Source organism: Lissotriton helveticus, chromosome 2_1, assembly GCF_964261635.1.
Source record: "Lissotriton helveticus chromosome 2_1, aLisHel1.1, whole genome shotgun sequence".
NCBI lineage: Eukaryota > Metazoa > Chordata > Amphibia > Caudata > Salamandridae > Lissotriton > Lissotriton helveticus.
Window position 1 is genome coordinate 1481343693 of NC_136059.1, and position 16782 is coordinate 1481360474.

General features: G+C 45.8%; 1 long non-coding RNA gene across 1 annotated transcript in view; it reads right to left on the reverse strand.

The window, feature by feature from the left end:
• Window positions 1-16200, reverse strand: part of LOC144819809 (uncharacterized) — a 312201-nt gene extending 296001 nt beyond the window's left edge. Inside the window, exon 1 of the long non-coding RNA XR_013607580.1 lies at window positions 16086-16200. This is a non-coding gene — a long non-coding RNA (uncharacterized LOC144819809). The remainder of the gene's footprint in view (window positions 1-16085) is intronic.
• Between the last annotated feature and the right edge of the window lie 582 nt (window positions 16201-16782).

Genomic DNA, 16782 nt, shown 5'->3' on the forward strand with positions numbered 1-16782 from the left:
GGCCAGTCTGGGGCAACCAGACTAGCAGAGCAAATTCAAAGGTTCGTCGGTACTGGGGCCACTAACCAACGGGCAAGCGACTGGACCAACACGTCAAGCAGGAAAATGCAAAAGGGCCCCACGCAGCACTCGGTGAGTGTGGAGGGGAGATCTTCGGTGCAAAGCTGCTCGGGGCTGGGGCTTCTCAAACCCCAATGCACAGCTTCAAGGGAGCCTCGGGAGCTGCACGGTCAGCACTTCGTAGTTTTTCAAAGATGGCCGTCTCCACGCTCCACGTCACCTCAACGGGTCTCAGATTCGCTGGGACTGTGGATCGGGCCATTAGGAGTCGAGGGAAGCTGTTCTTGTCGATATCTGTTGCTCGAGTCCCGGCGGGAACTGCAACAAAGCAAACCATTGGGCGCTGGATGGTGCCTGTTTGCGCAGGGTGGTCACTCCTTGACCACAAGGGAGATTCTTCAGTCTTCTACGTCGAGTAGGATGTCGAAGGGTCCAGAGTTTCATTTCATAAGTTTCAGTCAGGATAATCTGAGGTGCATTGACACAGCTCCTACCTTTATTCTAAATCAAGGGGCTGGATTACCTGCAAGGTCTCTTCTATGGGTGGGACCCAGGAAGGGGTTGGTTACACCCCTTTCTCTTTGTCCAGTTTTGCGCCAGAGCTGGGGCTGGAGTGCCCCAGAACCGGTTGGACTGGATTTTGCATGGGACATCATGTGTGCCCCAGGCAGTGTCTAGTTTCATTCAACCCTCCTTGCTCCAATCCACTATCTCCTGTCTGGGGTGGTGTAGCACCTCCCTGTTACAGGAAACTCTTTGTCCAAGCCTCCCCTGCCAGGTTTCGGTCAGCAGCAGGAGGTCAGACTTGTGTCGGGGCAGCAGCATCCATTTTGTGATGCTGAGGCTCTGGTTAGGATTAACCGCGTTTTAAGTAAAGTAACATGTCTTCTCCCTCTAGAAGGGTGGAATGCTACCCCCGCTGCCAGAACTGGCGAGGGGGTAGTATTGCAAAGTGTATGACAACTTACACGACATGTTTTGATAAAGCCAAACCAAAGTTAGCAATAACCGCGAGGATTATAATGCACTTAAGAGTATATGGTATGGCAATATCCTGGAACAGCAGTAAGGAAATGGTTCTGAACGCTGCAGACAGGCTCAGCTCATGCTAGAGCACCATCTCACATAAAACCAAGCACTCTGCCTCCTGGATTGTTAAGGCCTGCCATAGAAGTGACTTATAGGTATATATGTGTCCAGATATAGGTTTAGATATAGGTATACTATATCTAAGCAAGGGGTGACTACACCACCTTGCCCCAGCTGAGTGATCAGCCAGTTGTGTCGATTTGAATGGCCAGCCAGGGGTGGCAAAAGATATGCCCCTGGTAGGCCTTGGATGCACCAATGCCCTGGGCACCTATAGTGCACTGTACAAGGGCCGATAAGGTGTCCAGTACCAAATTGGTGATGTACCTATAGTACATGGATATTAATTTAGAGAGAGAACAGCAGGCTGTGGGTCTGATTAGCAGGCCCACAGCCACATTAAGTCGAAAACCAGTGAAGCAAAAAGCAAAAATTGGGGTGACCATAGGAAAGCAGACCCTACTCTACTACAGCGGCTCTAGCCTTCCATGGAGGAATCTGTGGTAATGATGTAATCTGGGATACAAGCTAGGAACGTAAGACCTTGTGACAGATGAGATTGTTGTACCATTACTCTAGTGTCTCCCACATTTTTGAGGTAATGCTAATCAAAATCTTCAAAGAAGCCTGTCGATTGGACCATTTCCAACTGGAGCACCTCCTGCAATGTCTCATTTTCATACGTGCAAGCTGGACCCGGATTATTGCAGAAGAGATAATGCAGAGGTGCGACTTGAACATATGCACTGAAACAGACTTTCTTTTTGAGATCTTTATGGCCAGGTTTGGTAATCTTTGTTGTCTCGCTTGTGACAGATAATCCTTGTTCCTGATGTTATTGAGGTTGGCACCCAAAACCATCCTTGTCTGACATGGTATAGTCAATAATTGTGGGTAATTTAAACTGTGAGGCCTAGCATGTGAAAAGGTCAAGGACAGGCCATGGTAGTCCTGGAGGTATGTGGTCATGTTGAGGCTTTTAACACCCAATCATATAGGTAAGAAAATACCTGATGACGTTGCTTCAAAGTGTGGATGCTACCGGGGTGACACATTTTATGAAAATCTGAAGAGCAGCCTGGAGTGGAACGAGAAGGACGCCAAACTGGTAATGGGTATTGGCTATGGTAGCACGGAGAAACTTGTGATGGTTTGGATGTATATGAATGTGAAAGTAAGCATCTTGTAAAACCAGGGAGGTCATACAGTCTCCGCTGTTTAAAAGGTGGAGAATGTCAGAAAGAGTAATCATATGGAAAGATTGTTTGCGCAGAAAGGTGTTCAGTCTCCTGAGGTACAGAATGGGCCTCCACTCTCCTGATTTCTTTCTAATCATGAAAAAACATGAGTAGAATTCAATGCCCTTTTGAGAACAAGAAACCCTTTCTATGGCAGCCTTGGCGAGCATTATTAGAGCTTCTTTCATCAGTAAGTGAAGATGAGGTGGGTGTGCTCTTTTTGGAGGACTGTTTGTTGGTCTTTGCAGAAGCTGTAGGCTATGCCTGTAGGTTACTAATAACCAAGGACCGGTTTCTGGCTATCAGCCTTCATATAGCCAGTGTCTAACACAGGGTGGTGTGGAGTGCAAAAAAACGATGGATTTAGGCCCAGATCCTTGTACTGGGGTGAATGTATGACATTGTTCTACATTCTGTCCATCAACTGTGTTTTTTGCAATTTTCACCCTGAGTGGGCTGGGTATGCTCAGACGTGAGTCCCAGGCTCTCCACTCCACTGGAGTCAAGCTATCCAGGCTGAATGAAGGCTGATAGCCAGAAACCGGTCCTTGGATGCTTGATTCCGGTCTGGGATAGACATGGCTTGGTAGTTTGGACCGGACTGTTCCCATGAGGCACAGGGTCAGAGCTGATTTGCATATAGCCAGTGTCTAACCCAGGGTGGTGTGGAGTGCAAAAAAACGATGGATTTAGGCCCAGATCCTTGTACTGGGGTGAATGTATGACATTGTTCTACATTCTGTCCATCAACTGTGTTTTTTGCAATTTTCACCTCGAGTGGGCTGGGTATGCTCAGACGTGAGTCCCAGGCTCTCCACACCACTGGAGTCAAGCTATCCAGGCTGAATGAAGGCTGATAGCCAGAAACCGGTCCTTGGATGCTTGATTCCGGTCTGGGAAAGACATGGCTTGGTAGTTCGGACTGGACTGTTCCCATGAGGCACAGGGTCAGAGCTGATTTGCATATAGCCAGTGTCTAACCCTGGGTGGTGTGGAGTGCAAAAAACGATGGATTTAGGCCCAGATCCTTGTACTGGGGTGAATGTATGACATTGTTCTACATTCTGTCCATCAACTGTGTTTTTTGCAATTTTCACCCCGAGTGGGCTGGGTATGCTCAGACGTGAGTCCCAGGCTCTCCACACCACTGGAGTCAAGCTATCCAGGCTGAATGAAGGCTGATAGCCAGAAACCGGTCCTTGGATGCTTGATTCCGGTCTGGGAAAGACATGGCTTGGTAGTTCGGACTGAACTGTTCCCATGAGGCACAGGGTCAGAGCTGATTTGCATATAGCCAGTGTCTAACCCAGGGTGGTGTGGAGTGCAAAAAAACGATGGATTAAGGCCCAGATCCTTGTACTGGGGTGAATGTATGACATTGTTCTACATTCTGTCCATCAACTGTGTTTTTTGCAATTTTCACCCCGAGTGGGCTGGGTATGCTCAGACGTGAGTCCCAGGCTCTCCACACCACTGGAGTCAAGCTATCCAGGCTGAATGAAGGCTGATAGCCAGAAACCGGTCCTTGGATGCTTGATTCCGGTCTGGGAAAGTCATGGCTTGGTAGTTCGGACTGGACTGTTCCCATGAGGCACAGGGTCAGAGCTGATTTGCATATAGCCAGTGTCTAACCCAGGGTGGTGTGGAGTGCAAAAAAATGATGGATTTAGGCCCAGATCCTTGTACTGGGGTGAATGTATGACATTGTTCTACATTCTGTCCATCAACTGTGTTTTTTGCAATTTTCACCCCGAGTGGGCTGGGTATGCTCAGACGTGAGTCCCAGGCTCTCCACACCACTGGAGTCAAGCTATCCAGGCTGAATGAAGGCTGATAGCCAGAAACCGGTCCTTGGATGCTTGATTCCGGTCTGGGAAAGACATGGCTTGGTAGTTCGGACTGGACTGTTCCCATGAGGCACAGGGTCAGAGCTTATTTGCATATAGCCAGTGTCTAACCCAGGGTGGTGTGGAGTGCAAAAAAACGATGAATTTAGGCCCAGATCCTTGTACTGGGGTGAATGTATGACATTGTTCTACATTCTGTCCATCAACTGTGTTTTTTGCAATTTTCACCCCGAGTGGGCTGGGTATGCTCAGACGTGAGTCCCAGGCTCTCCACTCCACTGGAGTCAAGCTATCCAGGCTAAATGAAGGCTGATAGCCAGAAACCGGTCCTTGGATGCTTGATTCCGGTCTGGGATAGACATGGCTTGGTAGTTTGGACTGGACTGTTCCCATGAGGCACAGGGTCAGAGCTGATTTGCATATAGCCAGTGTCTAACCCAGGGTGGTGTGGAGTGCAAAAAAACGATGGATTTAGGCCCAGATCCTTGTACTGGGGTGAATGTATGACATTGTTCTTCATTCTGTCCATCAACTTTGTTTTTTGCAATTTTCACCCCGAGTGGGCTGGGTATGCTCAGACGTGAGTCCCAGGCTCTCTACACCACTGGAGTCAAGCTATCCAGGCTGAATGAAGGCTGATAGCCAGAAACCGGTCCTTGGATGCTTGATTCCGGTCTGGGAAAGTCATGGCTTGGTATTTCGGACTGGACTGTTCCCATGAGGCACAGGGTCAGAGCTGATTTGCATATAGCCAGTGTCTAACCCAGGGTGGTGTGGAGTGCAAAAAAACGATGGATTTAGGCCCAGATCCTTGTACTGGGGTGAATGTATGACATTGTTCTACATTCTGTCCATCAACTGTGTTTTTTGCAATTTTCAACCCGAGTGGGCTGGGTATGCTCAGACGTGAGTCCCAGGCTCTCCACACCACTGGAGTCAAGCTATCCAGGCTGAATGAAGGCTAATAGCCAGAAACCGGTCCTTGGATGCTTGATTCCGGTCTGGGAAAAACATGGCTTGGTAGTTCGGACTGGACTGTTCCCATGAGGCACAGGGTCAGAGCTTATTTGCATATAGCCAGTGTCTAACCCAGGGTGGTGTGGAGTGCAAAAAAACGATGGATTTAGGCCCAGATCCTTGTACTGGGGTGAATGTATGACATTGTTCTACATTCTGTCCATCAACTGTGTTTTTTGCAATTTTCACCCCGAGTGGGCTGGGTATGCTAAGACGTGAGTCCCAGGCTCTCCACACCACTGGAGTCAAGCTACCCAGGCTGAATGAAGGCTGATAGCCAGAAACCGGTCCTTGGAGGCTTGATTCCGGTCTAGGAAAGACATGGCTTGGTAGTTCGGACTGGACTGTTCCCATGAGGCACAGGGTCAGAGCTGATTTGCATATAGCCAGTGTCTAACACAGGGTGGTGTGGAGTGCAAAAAAAACGATGGATTTAGGCCCAGATCATTGTACTGGGGTGAATGTATGACATTGTTCTACATTCTGTCCATCAACTGTGTTTTTTGCAATTTTCACCCCGAGTGGGCTGGGTATGGTCAGACGTGAGTCCCAGGCTCTCCACACCACTGAAGTCAAGCTATCCAGGCTGAATGAAGGCTGATAGCCAGAAACCGGTCCTTGGATGCTTGTTTCCGGTCTGGGAAAGACATGGCTTGGTAGTTCGGACTGGACTGTTCCCATGAGGCACAGGGTCAGAGCTGATTTGCATATAGCCAGTGTCTAACCCAGGGTGGTGTGGAGTGCAAAAAACGATGGATTTAGGCCCAGATCCTTGTACTGGGGTGAATGCATGACATTGTTCTACATTCTGTCCATCAACTGTGTTTTTTGCAATGGAAATAAAGATGCCATCTTACTAGGAGAGGTAACTTCAGCTCTTTAGGTCGTCTAAGTGATATTATTAATTTTATTCCGTCAACAAAGTTGTCGACAACAGAAAAGTGAACTGGGGCATTGATGGTAAGAGTTCCTTCATTGACTGAACTGTCGTCAATGATGCTACCATTGAAGGTGTTGTTCTTGATGGTACTGAGGTTGGCGCTGCTCCCATCAGTGTTATTGTTGACGGCGTCGGTGGTGCTGCTGTTGGCGATGTCTTTGTTGACAGTGATATGCAAATGAAACAATTGATGGACGTAATGCTGGACAATGAAAACATTTACCCACAGTCACAAGGATCTGGTTTAAATCCATAATTCCTTTTCTCACCATACCACCCCAGTTTGTTTGCAGCCATTGCAAATCAGTCTTGACCCTGTTCCTTGTGGGAACAGTCCAGCCCAAACTGCCAAGCCAGGTCCTCCCTGGACCGGAAACAAACATCCTGGGATCAGTTTCAAGGCATCACCCTTCATCTGCCAGGCTAGCTTGAATCCAGTGGTGTTGTGAGCACGGGACGCACATCTGGGCATACCCTTCCCACCCTCCTCATTTCTTTCTAATCATGAAAAAACATGAGTAGAATTCAATGCCCTTTTGAGAACAAGGAACCCTTTCTATGGCAGCCTTGGCGAGCATTATTAGAGCTTCTTTCCTCAGTAAGTGAAGATGAGGTGGGTGTACTCTTTTTGGAGGACTATTTGTTGGTCTTTGCAGAAGCTCTAGGCTATGCCTGTAGGTTAATAAGTCCAACACCCACGTATCCGTTGTTATCTCCTTCCATTGAGCGAGGTAGTTGGAGATATTCCTGCTGACATGGGTTGAAGAAGCATATGTAGCCAGTACCTGGCCTTTATGGGTATTAAGGCTTCATTGACATGTTTCACAAACAAAGTGTCACCATTATAGGCCATTCTAGTGTCTTTGATTGGACCTCCAGTCTAAATGAGGTCGCCTTGAGCCACCCTTGGCTCATTAAGACTGCTGCTCTGGCAAACTGACGAAAGCCTGTGGAGGCAATATCGAGAACACTGGCAAAAATTTCTGAGGTAATGTGCTCACCTTCCAGTAACACTTTCTTTGCCTCCGCCTTCATGTCTTCAGAATTCAAATCAAGCAGGCTGCTTATATCTGTCCACATCAAGCAGTCAGATTACAGCAGGATCGCTTTTGAGTTAGCTGCTCAAATGGTTATGGCAGACATGAGGGAGAATCTCTTCTCTATATTGTCCAAGCGCCTTCCCTCTTTGTCAGGTGGCACTGATATTGGTGCAGAAGGATCTTTGGAGTGCCTTTGTGCCACTTGAGAGATGACAGAATTAGACTTGGGATGACAGTACAGGCAAGTGAAGAATCATCAGTGGCCTTATATGTTTTGTCAAGGCAAGGTTGTAGTGGTGCTACTGTCACCAGATTTCTCACAATTTTATCTGCTCACTCCAGGTAAAGTCTATAATGGGGATGGCTCTTAAAGACTTTTATCTGGCTTGCTCCTTTAAGTCATACAAACAGCAGATGGACTGCTTCACAGAAGTTGGAAGAAGGAATTGGGCGGCAGCTCAGTCCATCAGATTACGAAAGCCCTCGATGTCCTCTGGGGCAGGAGTCTGCAGGATAGGGTGGCAGAGGAAATGGAGTAGAGACCAGGTAATAATCCCATTCATTATTGTGGTTGTTAAGAATCAGGGATTTCTCCTTCTCTCTCTTCATCTGAGGATCAGTGGTCTTCCCTTGGAGGCAGTACGATGTGGAAAGCAGGTGTTATCTTGGGCATTATTAGTGGAGGAATATTCGTTGGTGTGGCAGGCAAAGCAGGCTGGGCTGGCACTGTTTGCTGCTCTTGTGGTGGGATCAGGAAATCTCCTCTTGTAATCCTACAGCATGACTTGTAGATCTTGCACTAGAGAACTGGGCATGTGCATTTCATCATGTCTCGGCTGGGAATGCGGGTGACATTCATACGGTTCATGATACCGCTTAGGAAGGGCATAATATGATTGGCAGCATTGCTCTTCATCCACCTGGAGCTCCAAAGGAATACGCACATCCCAAAAGCGGCCCATCATCATCCGACTTTTCCACATCCAGTAAATGCCATGGAAATAAAGATGCCATCTTACTAGGAGAGGTAACTTCAGCTATTTAGGTCGTCTAAGTGATATTTTTAATTGTATTCCGTCAACAAAGTTGTCGACAACAGAAAAGTGAACTGGGGCATTTATGGTAAGAGTTCCTTCATTGACTGAACAGTCGTCAATGATGCTACCATTGATGGTGTTGTTGATGGTACTGAGGTTGGCGCTGCTGCCATCAGTGTTATTGTTGATGGCGTCACTGTCGGTGGTGCTGCTGTTGGCGGTGTCTTTGTTGACAGTGATATGCAAAAGAAACAAGTGATGGACGTAATGCTGGACAATGAAAACATTTACCCACAGTCACAAGGATCTGATATAAATCCATAATTCTTTTTCTCACCATACCACCCCAGTTTGGTTGCAGCCATATGCAAATCAGTCTTGACCCTGTTCCTTGTGGGAACAGTCCAGCCCAAACTGCCAAGCCAGGTCCTCCCTGGACCGTAAACAAACATCCTGGGATCAGTTTCAGGGCATCACCCTTCATCTGCCAGGCTAGCTTGAATCCAGTGTTGTGGTGAGCACGGGACGCACATCTGGGCATACCCTTCCCACTTAGCCGACATATGCAAAAGAAACAATTGATGGACGGAATGCTGGACAATGCAAACATTCACCCCAAGTCACAAGGTTCTGGGATAAATCCATCATTCTTTTCCTCACCACACCATCCCTGTTAGGACCCAGCCGTGGGTCCCGTGCTCTCCATGCCACTGGAATCAAGCTATCCTGGCTGATGGGGGCTGAAAGCCAGAAACCGGTCCTAGGATGCTTGTTTCCAGTCCAGAGAGGACCTGGCATGGCAGTTCAGGCTGGACTGTTCCCATTGGGTGCATGGTCAAGACTGATTTGCATACGGCTGGGTCCAAACTGGAATGGCATGGTGAGCAAAACCATTATGGGTTGAGGGCCAGTTCTCTGTAATGCGGTGAATGTATGACATTGTTGACATTGTTCTGCATTCTGTCCATCAATTATTATTTTTGCATTTGTCACCCTGAGTGGGGCGGGTATGCCAAGAAATGGGTCCCGTGCTCTCCATGCCACTGGAGTCAAGCTATCCTGGCTGATGAGGGCTGAACGCCCAAAACCGGTCCTAGGATGCTTGTTTCCAGTCCAGGGAGGACCTGGCCTGGCAGTTCGGGCTGGACTGTTCCGATTAGGCCCTGGGTCAAGACTGATTTGCATATGGCTGAGTCCAATCTGGAATGGCATGGTGAGCAAATAGCAAAAAAACAATGGATTTAGGCCCAGATCTCTGTATTGGGGTGTATGTATGACATTGTTCTGCATTCTGTCCATCAATTGTTCTTTTTGCATTTGTCACCCCGAGTGGGACGTGTATGCAGAGACATGGGTCCTGTGCTCTCAATGCCACTGGAGTTAAGCTATACTGGCTGATGAGGGCTGAACGCCTGAAACCGGTCCTAGGATGCTTGCTTCCAGTCCAGGGAGGACCTGGCCTGGCAGTTCGGGCTGGACTGTTCCCATTGGGCCCTGGGTCAAGACTGATTTGCATATGGCTGGGTCCAATCTGGAATCGCATGGTGAGCCAATAAATGGTGGATTTAGGCCCAGATCTCTGTACTGGGGTGAATGTATGACATTGTTCTGCATTCTGTCCATCAATTGTTCTTTTTTGCATTTGTGAAGTTGACGGTGACTTAGTGGAGGAAATCACTTAAGTGGATGAAATGGGAGCATTGATAGCCTCCGTCGTCAAAGTCCTTGACGATGGTGGATTTGTTGACGAGACTATGGTGATGGTCGCCATTATCGTTGTTGCTGATACGAGCGTTGACTTTGGTGTCATTGTCTATGGTGTTCTGAGAGAATTCTTTTGTCCTTGACATCGATGATTCTCAGGAGGGAGAACATTTTTGCAGGTTGGGAGGAGGCCGCCCCTGTGGAGATGAGCTTACATTTCCCCTTTTGCATGGGTTCTTAATAGTGTGTCTTCAAAGACTTTCTACTCCCTTCAGAAGCCCCATGGTCAGAGGTTGTTTACCTTTTGTAGGGACCACCAGACAAATCGCTGTCCTCCTCAGAAGAGCCAGATTTCTTGGATTTAGACTTCTGTAACCACAGAAATAGCCTTCCCTCTCCTTCCCTTAATGTTTTAGAAGAAAAGTTGTGTCAAATATTGCACTCCTTTACCTGATGCTGTGTTGCTGTGTGTAGAGGCAACAGAGACAGTTTTTGCGTGGATCTTCAAAAATACGGCCTTTTATTCTCACAGAACTTGCAGGAAGTGAACAGGCCTTTCTTAGAAGACTTAGGCGCTGTAGATGTAGAGCAGTTGAGTTATTCAGATAAAACTGAGGAGAGCTCAGGGAGACTCCCTTCACATAATGTGCAGTAGAAAATCTGATGGAGTCAGCCTCTGTTTGGAGTTTTCTAGAGGGTGGTATTGCCTTTATGTTTATTATTCAAGTTTGGTCCTTTTTTTAGAAAAGACATAGATTGGCTATGAAAATGACTTTCCATTGCCATTAAAGCCTATGATACCATGGTGCCACAGGACTCACTTCACAGACAGAAAATAAATCAAGCATGTGAATCTATGAAAAATCCAATAATGGAGAAACAAAACTATGCAAAAAATAATTATTATTGGACTACGCTCGAGGATAGCCACCCGCTCCAGACCCTTCCGAATCCATCAAAGGTCAACAGGTAAATAAGTCGAGGGCCAAGGATTTTGTGCCAATAAAAATGCAACTTTGAAGTCATAACAATTATCAAATTGCTGTCATTGAATCTTGAACATTTGACATCTTCAGCATCAGTGTTATCAAAGACTAAATAGCTAACTGTGGGCCAGATGTAGGTAAATCAGAATTACCAATTTCTTAATTTTACCGATTCGCTATTAAGAAATCAGTATTTCCTATGAAGGTAAAGATTCGATAAAAAATACCAAATCCTTAATATTCCTTATTACCGAATCAGTAATTGAGATTCGGTAATAAGAAATACCTACCCATTCATTTCTATAGGCTTGGAGGCCCATAGGAATGAATGTGAAGACATTCAGTATTAGCCATTCGGTTTTTCCGAATCGGTAATACCGGGTGGGATTTCAAGGGTGCCAGGGTGCCCAGAGGAGCAGTCCCCTCAGAGGAACGTACTGGGAACCAGTAGGCAGCATCAGCCCACTCCCACTGGCCCCCCTGAGAGCCGCTGTTGGAACAAGAACGAGCAGAGAGGGAGAAGTGGCGGAGAGTCAACGCAGAGAGCCGCAGAAATCTGCCATCGTTGGGAGCCGGAGCCCCTACCCCCACTTGCCTCTGCTTGCCCCGCTAGACTTGCTGTGCTGTGCTGTCGGCGGCTGGGCCACGCGGGGGAGTGACACAGCTGTGGTTGCTGAAGGTGCCCTGCTGGGAGTCTGCTTTTGCTTCTGCCGTTGCAGAAGGAGCCACGCTGGGAGCTTGCCTTACCGCCGATGAGTGCCGCGAGGTGCCCCACGGAGTGATGCCAGCGCTGTGTTCGTGGAGAGCCACCCTCGACCCCCCCCCTGTTGCGTGGTCAGCTACTAAGTCAGCCTACCACACCGCCTGCGTTGTGGGTCGCTGCAGGATAGTGTGGTAGGGCGTGAAAAGCGGTGGGGAGAGTGGGAGAGCAGTGTGAGGATCAAAGCAGATCAAAGTGGATTAAAAAACGCTGCTGCTTTTCCCCCATTGTCTACAGCTACCTGAAGCAGAAGCAGAAGCTGAAGCGGTGTGAGGAAGGACACCGCAATTGTCGAAAAGTGCCGAAATTGCTGCTCGGACCCCGGTTCTTGGTTCCCGGCACCCTGCCCTGCCTTGCCCGGATCAGACCAGGCTTCAAGGCATGTGTGCTGCCTGGCAAGGGTGTTACAGCAGCTGCGCGGCTGGTCAAGAAGACCAACTGAAGCAAGGGTGTGGATTGCAGCCCTGTGACTCCAGGGCGCCTAGCCCCGTTTTGAGGTACTGTGTTACGCTGTGCTGGCTTTGTCCAGAGTAGCAAGCCAAGGTGGAGCAAGGGCAGTGTGGCCACAAGGTGAGGCAGAGAGCATTTGGAAGGCGACATCGTGAGTTGCTGCTGGACTGTAGCTAATCAATCACTTTTTGTTCCCTCACCCTTAGTGCCCCCTCGTCTCCCTTGTGCCCAGATTTTGCTCTGAGTCTGTAGCCTTGTGCGAAAAAAAGGGGAAAAGTAGAACAATAAACACAACAATTAAATAAAATAAAATATAATAAAATATGAGGTCAGGAAGGGACAGAGAGCCCTGCCCTGCAACAAAAAGGAATAGAAAAGCACAAGGAATGTCGGCCAACAACTATAAAGCAAAAATGGAGGGGAGGTGCAAACATTAATATTACCACTATTTCACATCTTTACAAGAACAAATAATGCTCCATGCAAGACTAACTTTTTAAAAGATCCAGCAGGGACAATGCTCACCAATCAAGAGGGAGATAATCAATTACCCTCACCAATCACACCAACAAAGAAGAAAACCAGGGACACACAAGTAAAGGATACAAATGGAGCATACAACATAAATGCCCTCGACAACGCAAATGACCTAAGAATAGCCAAGGGTCCAACCGAGTGTATGTTACAACAAGAACCAATGGAATGACAAGATAACTTATGGGGGTCTATAACAGATTTGGAGCTAATTACGTCTATAAAACAATCTCCGCATGCGGCAGATTGTCCACAAGAGGCGCCTGATAGCTCACTCTGGCACAAAACTCAAGAACTATTCATTAGCACTGAGGTTCAACAACCAATAGAGGTCCAGGAAAAATTCTGATTCAACCAAACACCAACGCAAGCATATCACGAGGAAGCAGATCAGAATATCAAGGTACTAGAAAAAAAACATACAATCTGTAACATCATCACCATTAAAAAAACACCTAAAGGCGCAAATCTGAGTCAAAGCATTGAGACCCACGCTCTAGCACTAACAACCAAAACAGCGCCGACAACCGACTCAGGGACAATATGGGACATCTTCTTCAAAACATCACAACTCCCTCTGGAGGCACTAAATTACCATTCAAACATGATGGATGTTCAAGTAGACCTGCTAAACATCATGGCAAATGCAATTACAGGGATTGACAAAAAATTGGCTGACCTCAACTCTCTAATCATGCGAGCACAGGCCTACAAGACCACATTAAATACGGAATGTGCCTGTTGCCCAACAATCGATAAACTGGCAACAATTCAGGAAGTCCTGACTACCCTTATTGAGGACTTAAAGACCAGGGTAATCAACGATAACAAACTTAATAATACGCTAGCAAGGCTTCAGCACACCGATAAAAAAGAGGAACTAAATAAGTCAAGCTTAGACTCAGACTTAGCACTGGCCAATCAATTGATAGTTGCCATAGATAATTCAAACTTGGAGAATAAGCAAGGAGCTTTAACTCAACCAGCACAACTAAACATGACTAGACGTATGAAGAATAAAAAAATGGCTGAAAAGACAACACAACTTAGAAGAAGCTGGAGACAGCCAACACACGGATCTAACAAACCAGTAACAACATTTAACCAGAAACAGGACCATCAAATAAAAAACATATCTAGTTTTTTTCCAAACAGATAAAAGCAAATAAACAATTAAGAAATGCTACTGTGACAGTGAAAAGTCCAGTTGAATTAGCTACCAGAGAAAAGCAGAAGAAAGTTGAACAATTGGCCATCAGAGAAACTCAGAAGAAACCTGAGCAAGAGGAGGTAGTAAAGAGGGATTCAACTGACATAATAACCGTTTGCTTAGACAAAATACTAAATGAACACCCCAAAAATAAAATGGGGGAAGGAAATACCCAACCTCATGGGGCTACATCTAAGCTTCCAGGTGAGACAGCGTCCGATGTAACCAAATCCCCGAACAACGTATTTCACAACAATTGCTATCTGGCTGATAGAAGAGACGCAAGACTAAGCATCTTCCAGCCATCTTATAAATCAAAGGGCAGACATGACATCATAAATAGGGGTAACCTATTAAGGCTCCTCCAACATATTCCAAATTTGTCTAACATAACAAGTGCAGACATGGAGAGCGTTCATTTTGAACCAAGGGACGAATATCCCAACCAGGAAAACACGGTAGTGACCTGGATAAATCCTCACATCGCAAAAGCTGTGCTCTTGGAAACAGAAACTTTCAAAATTTAGGGCATAACAGTCACGACACCTGAGCAAGAAAAATATCCGCAAACCTTACTTGAACCATCAAGCACGGTCAACGATATTAAGAAAGTAAAGCAACACCCTCGTAGCATATTGAAAGGTACCTTGAACAAACAACCGGATCAGAACTATAATAATTTAAGTATCATTGTAAGCACCCAGGAGGAAGCAACTGCACATAGAATAATAAAAGCAGAGGCACCCCACAAAATCCAATGGAGGGGGAATTTTAGGGGGAATTACAGTGATACACAGAATTCCATTCGCCATACCTGACGCAAAAGTGTGCACTGCAGACTTTTCGAGAGATCTTCAAGCAAAGTCCAGAACAAATTTGTCGATAGAGGAAAATGCTGGCATACCAGGTCAAACTCAGAAAACATACCAAAGTCTCAAACTCGTCTCCTGGAATGTGGCGGGCTACCAAAAAGCCCTCAGACAAGTGACAGCAATAAATGATTTGCTGGAGGGTGATATACTATGCCTACAAGAAACCTGGGCAACAGAACCGGTACACTTGGAAGTTTATGCGGGTTTCCATCAACTTGCTACCAAAAATAACCTTTACGGAAGACCATCAGGTGGGATCTCGATTTATGTCAAACACGCAAAACAATTAACTGTTAGGAATATAAATACCAACTCAAACATGCTACAAGTATGGTTAATGGAAGAAAAAAGTGACAAGGAAAACACCACCTCGTTGCTTGTAATTAATGTATATCTAAATACATCAGCCCAATGGAAATGAAAGGTTACAAAATCTATGATTACAACAATACAGGAAATTCTATATACATACCGATCACCGGCGAAAATGCTCTAGGTGATTTCACTTTGCAAATTGGAAGAAAACCGCTGCACTCCCAAGTGAAAAACAAATGGTCACGTAGTCAATAGTAGAACTTTTTTAGGTGCTCGTGGGAAAAACACCTTCTGGTTCCAAAGGTGCGAAAGTGAACAATGAGGAAATAGGAAGTCTTACAACAGGTAAGAACTGACCCAGAGCACTCTGGATGCACAAAAAGTGCGTAACTGTATATAAACTCAAGTGAATAGCGTAATATTCAATGCTTCATTGAAATTTTATTTGTTGAAATATATCATGTAAATCCAAACGATATCAATTATGGCATATTTCTTCATATGTTCATTAAGCTTCTAATGAGAGTAAATCCATTGCAATACATGGCAAATGTTCAACTCAAAGTAAATGGAAAACCCCAATGCATTTCGTGCTAGAACAGCACTTCTTCAGGGGGATATATGTCTGAAAAGAAGAAATGAAACACAATGTAGGTTGCTGATATATGGGAACGTGAATGCACGGAACCGAGAAAGTGAAAGCTTACGAAAAGTGGAAAAAGGCAACAACCAGAGGGAAACATTATCGAGACAAATGTGTTAACTGGTGTTGGGTAGACCGGACTTAAAAGTCAGGATGAAAAGAAACCTTAAAATCCCAAGTAAAACAATGTGAGAAACGTGAAGGTTTGTGAATACACAATATTAATGCCAGGATGTGGAATTTAAGAGGATTTGAAAGCACCCTGTGTAAGGAGGAAATACGATGCGTGATCATGAAACAGAAAAACAAACCACCCGGAAAAAAAATGTGATTGGTAACTTACCCATCACCAAGAGAAATGAACGCGTAACAGGTAGAAACGGTCCGGTGTTTCAGAGACGCAACCCGGAAGACACCGAGTATGTGCGAGGCCGCCCATAAGAAAAAATGATCGTAATAGAAACAGGACTGAGAATACCAGAAAGCAAGGAAAGACGGGTGAAAAAATAAATAAATTGAGTGAAGAGCAAAGATTTCAGAAAAAGAAAGTGAACCAAACGGAGAGAGTGGGCAATAGAATATGTAAAAAGCGAATAAAGTGCTCTATGTCGGGAAAAATAATAAAGGAACAATAGGAAATACAAGGAAAACAGTAGGGAAAATATTACAATAAGGGTATACAGACATTAACATATAGTGGGGACAGTCAACCAGAGATCCTGTCTAAAACACAGTTGAAAGAGAGATCAATACATAGAAAATTACAATCTTCATAGGTGACAACTGAGTTCAATTCTATCATTAAGTCCCTTTGGTTGAAGGGCTTATAGAAAATAAATCCAGTGGAGTTCTCGTTGTAGCAAATACTTGCTATTGTCTTTATGAGGTAGTTTGTTAACCACTTCCAGAATTAAGAAACGGATTTGACTGGGGTTGTGAGATTGTGTGACAAAATGTGATGCTATACATGACTTCAAGTTCTTCGGGCGGATGTTACTGCGGTGCTCTGTAAGTCTAGTTTTAATTTTTCTTTCTGTTTT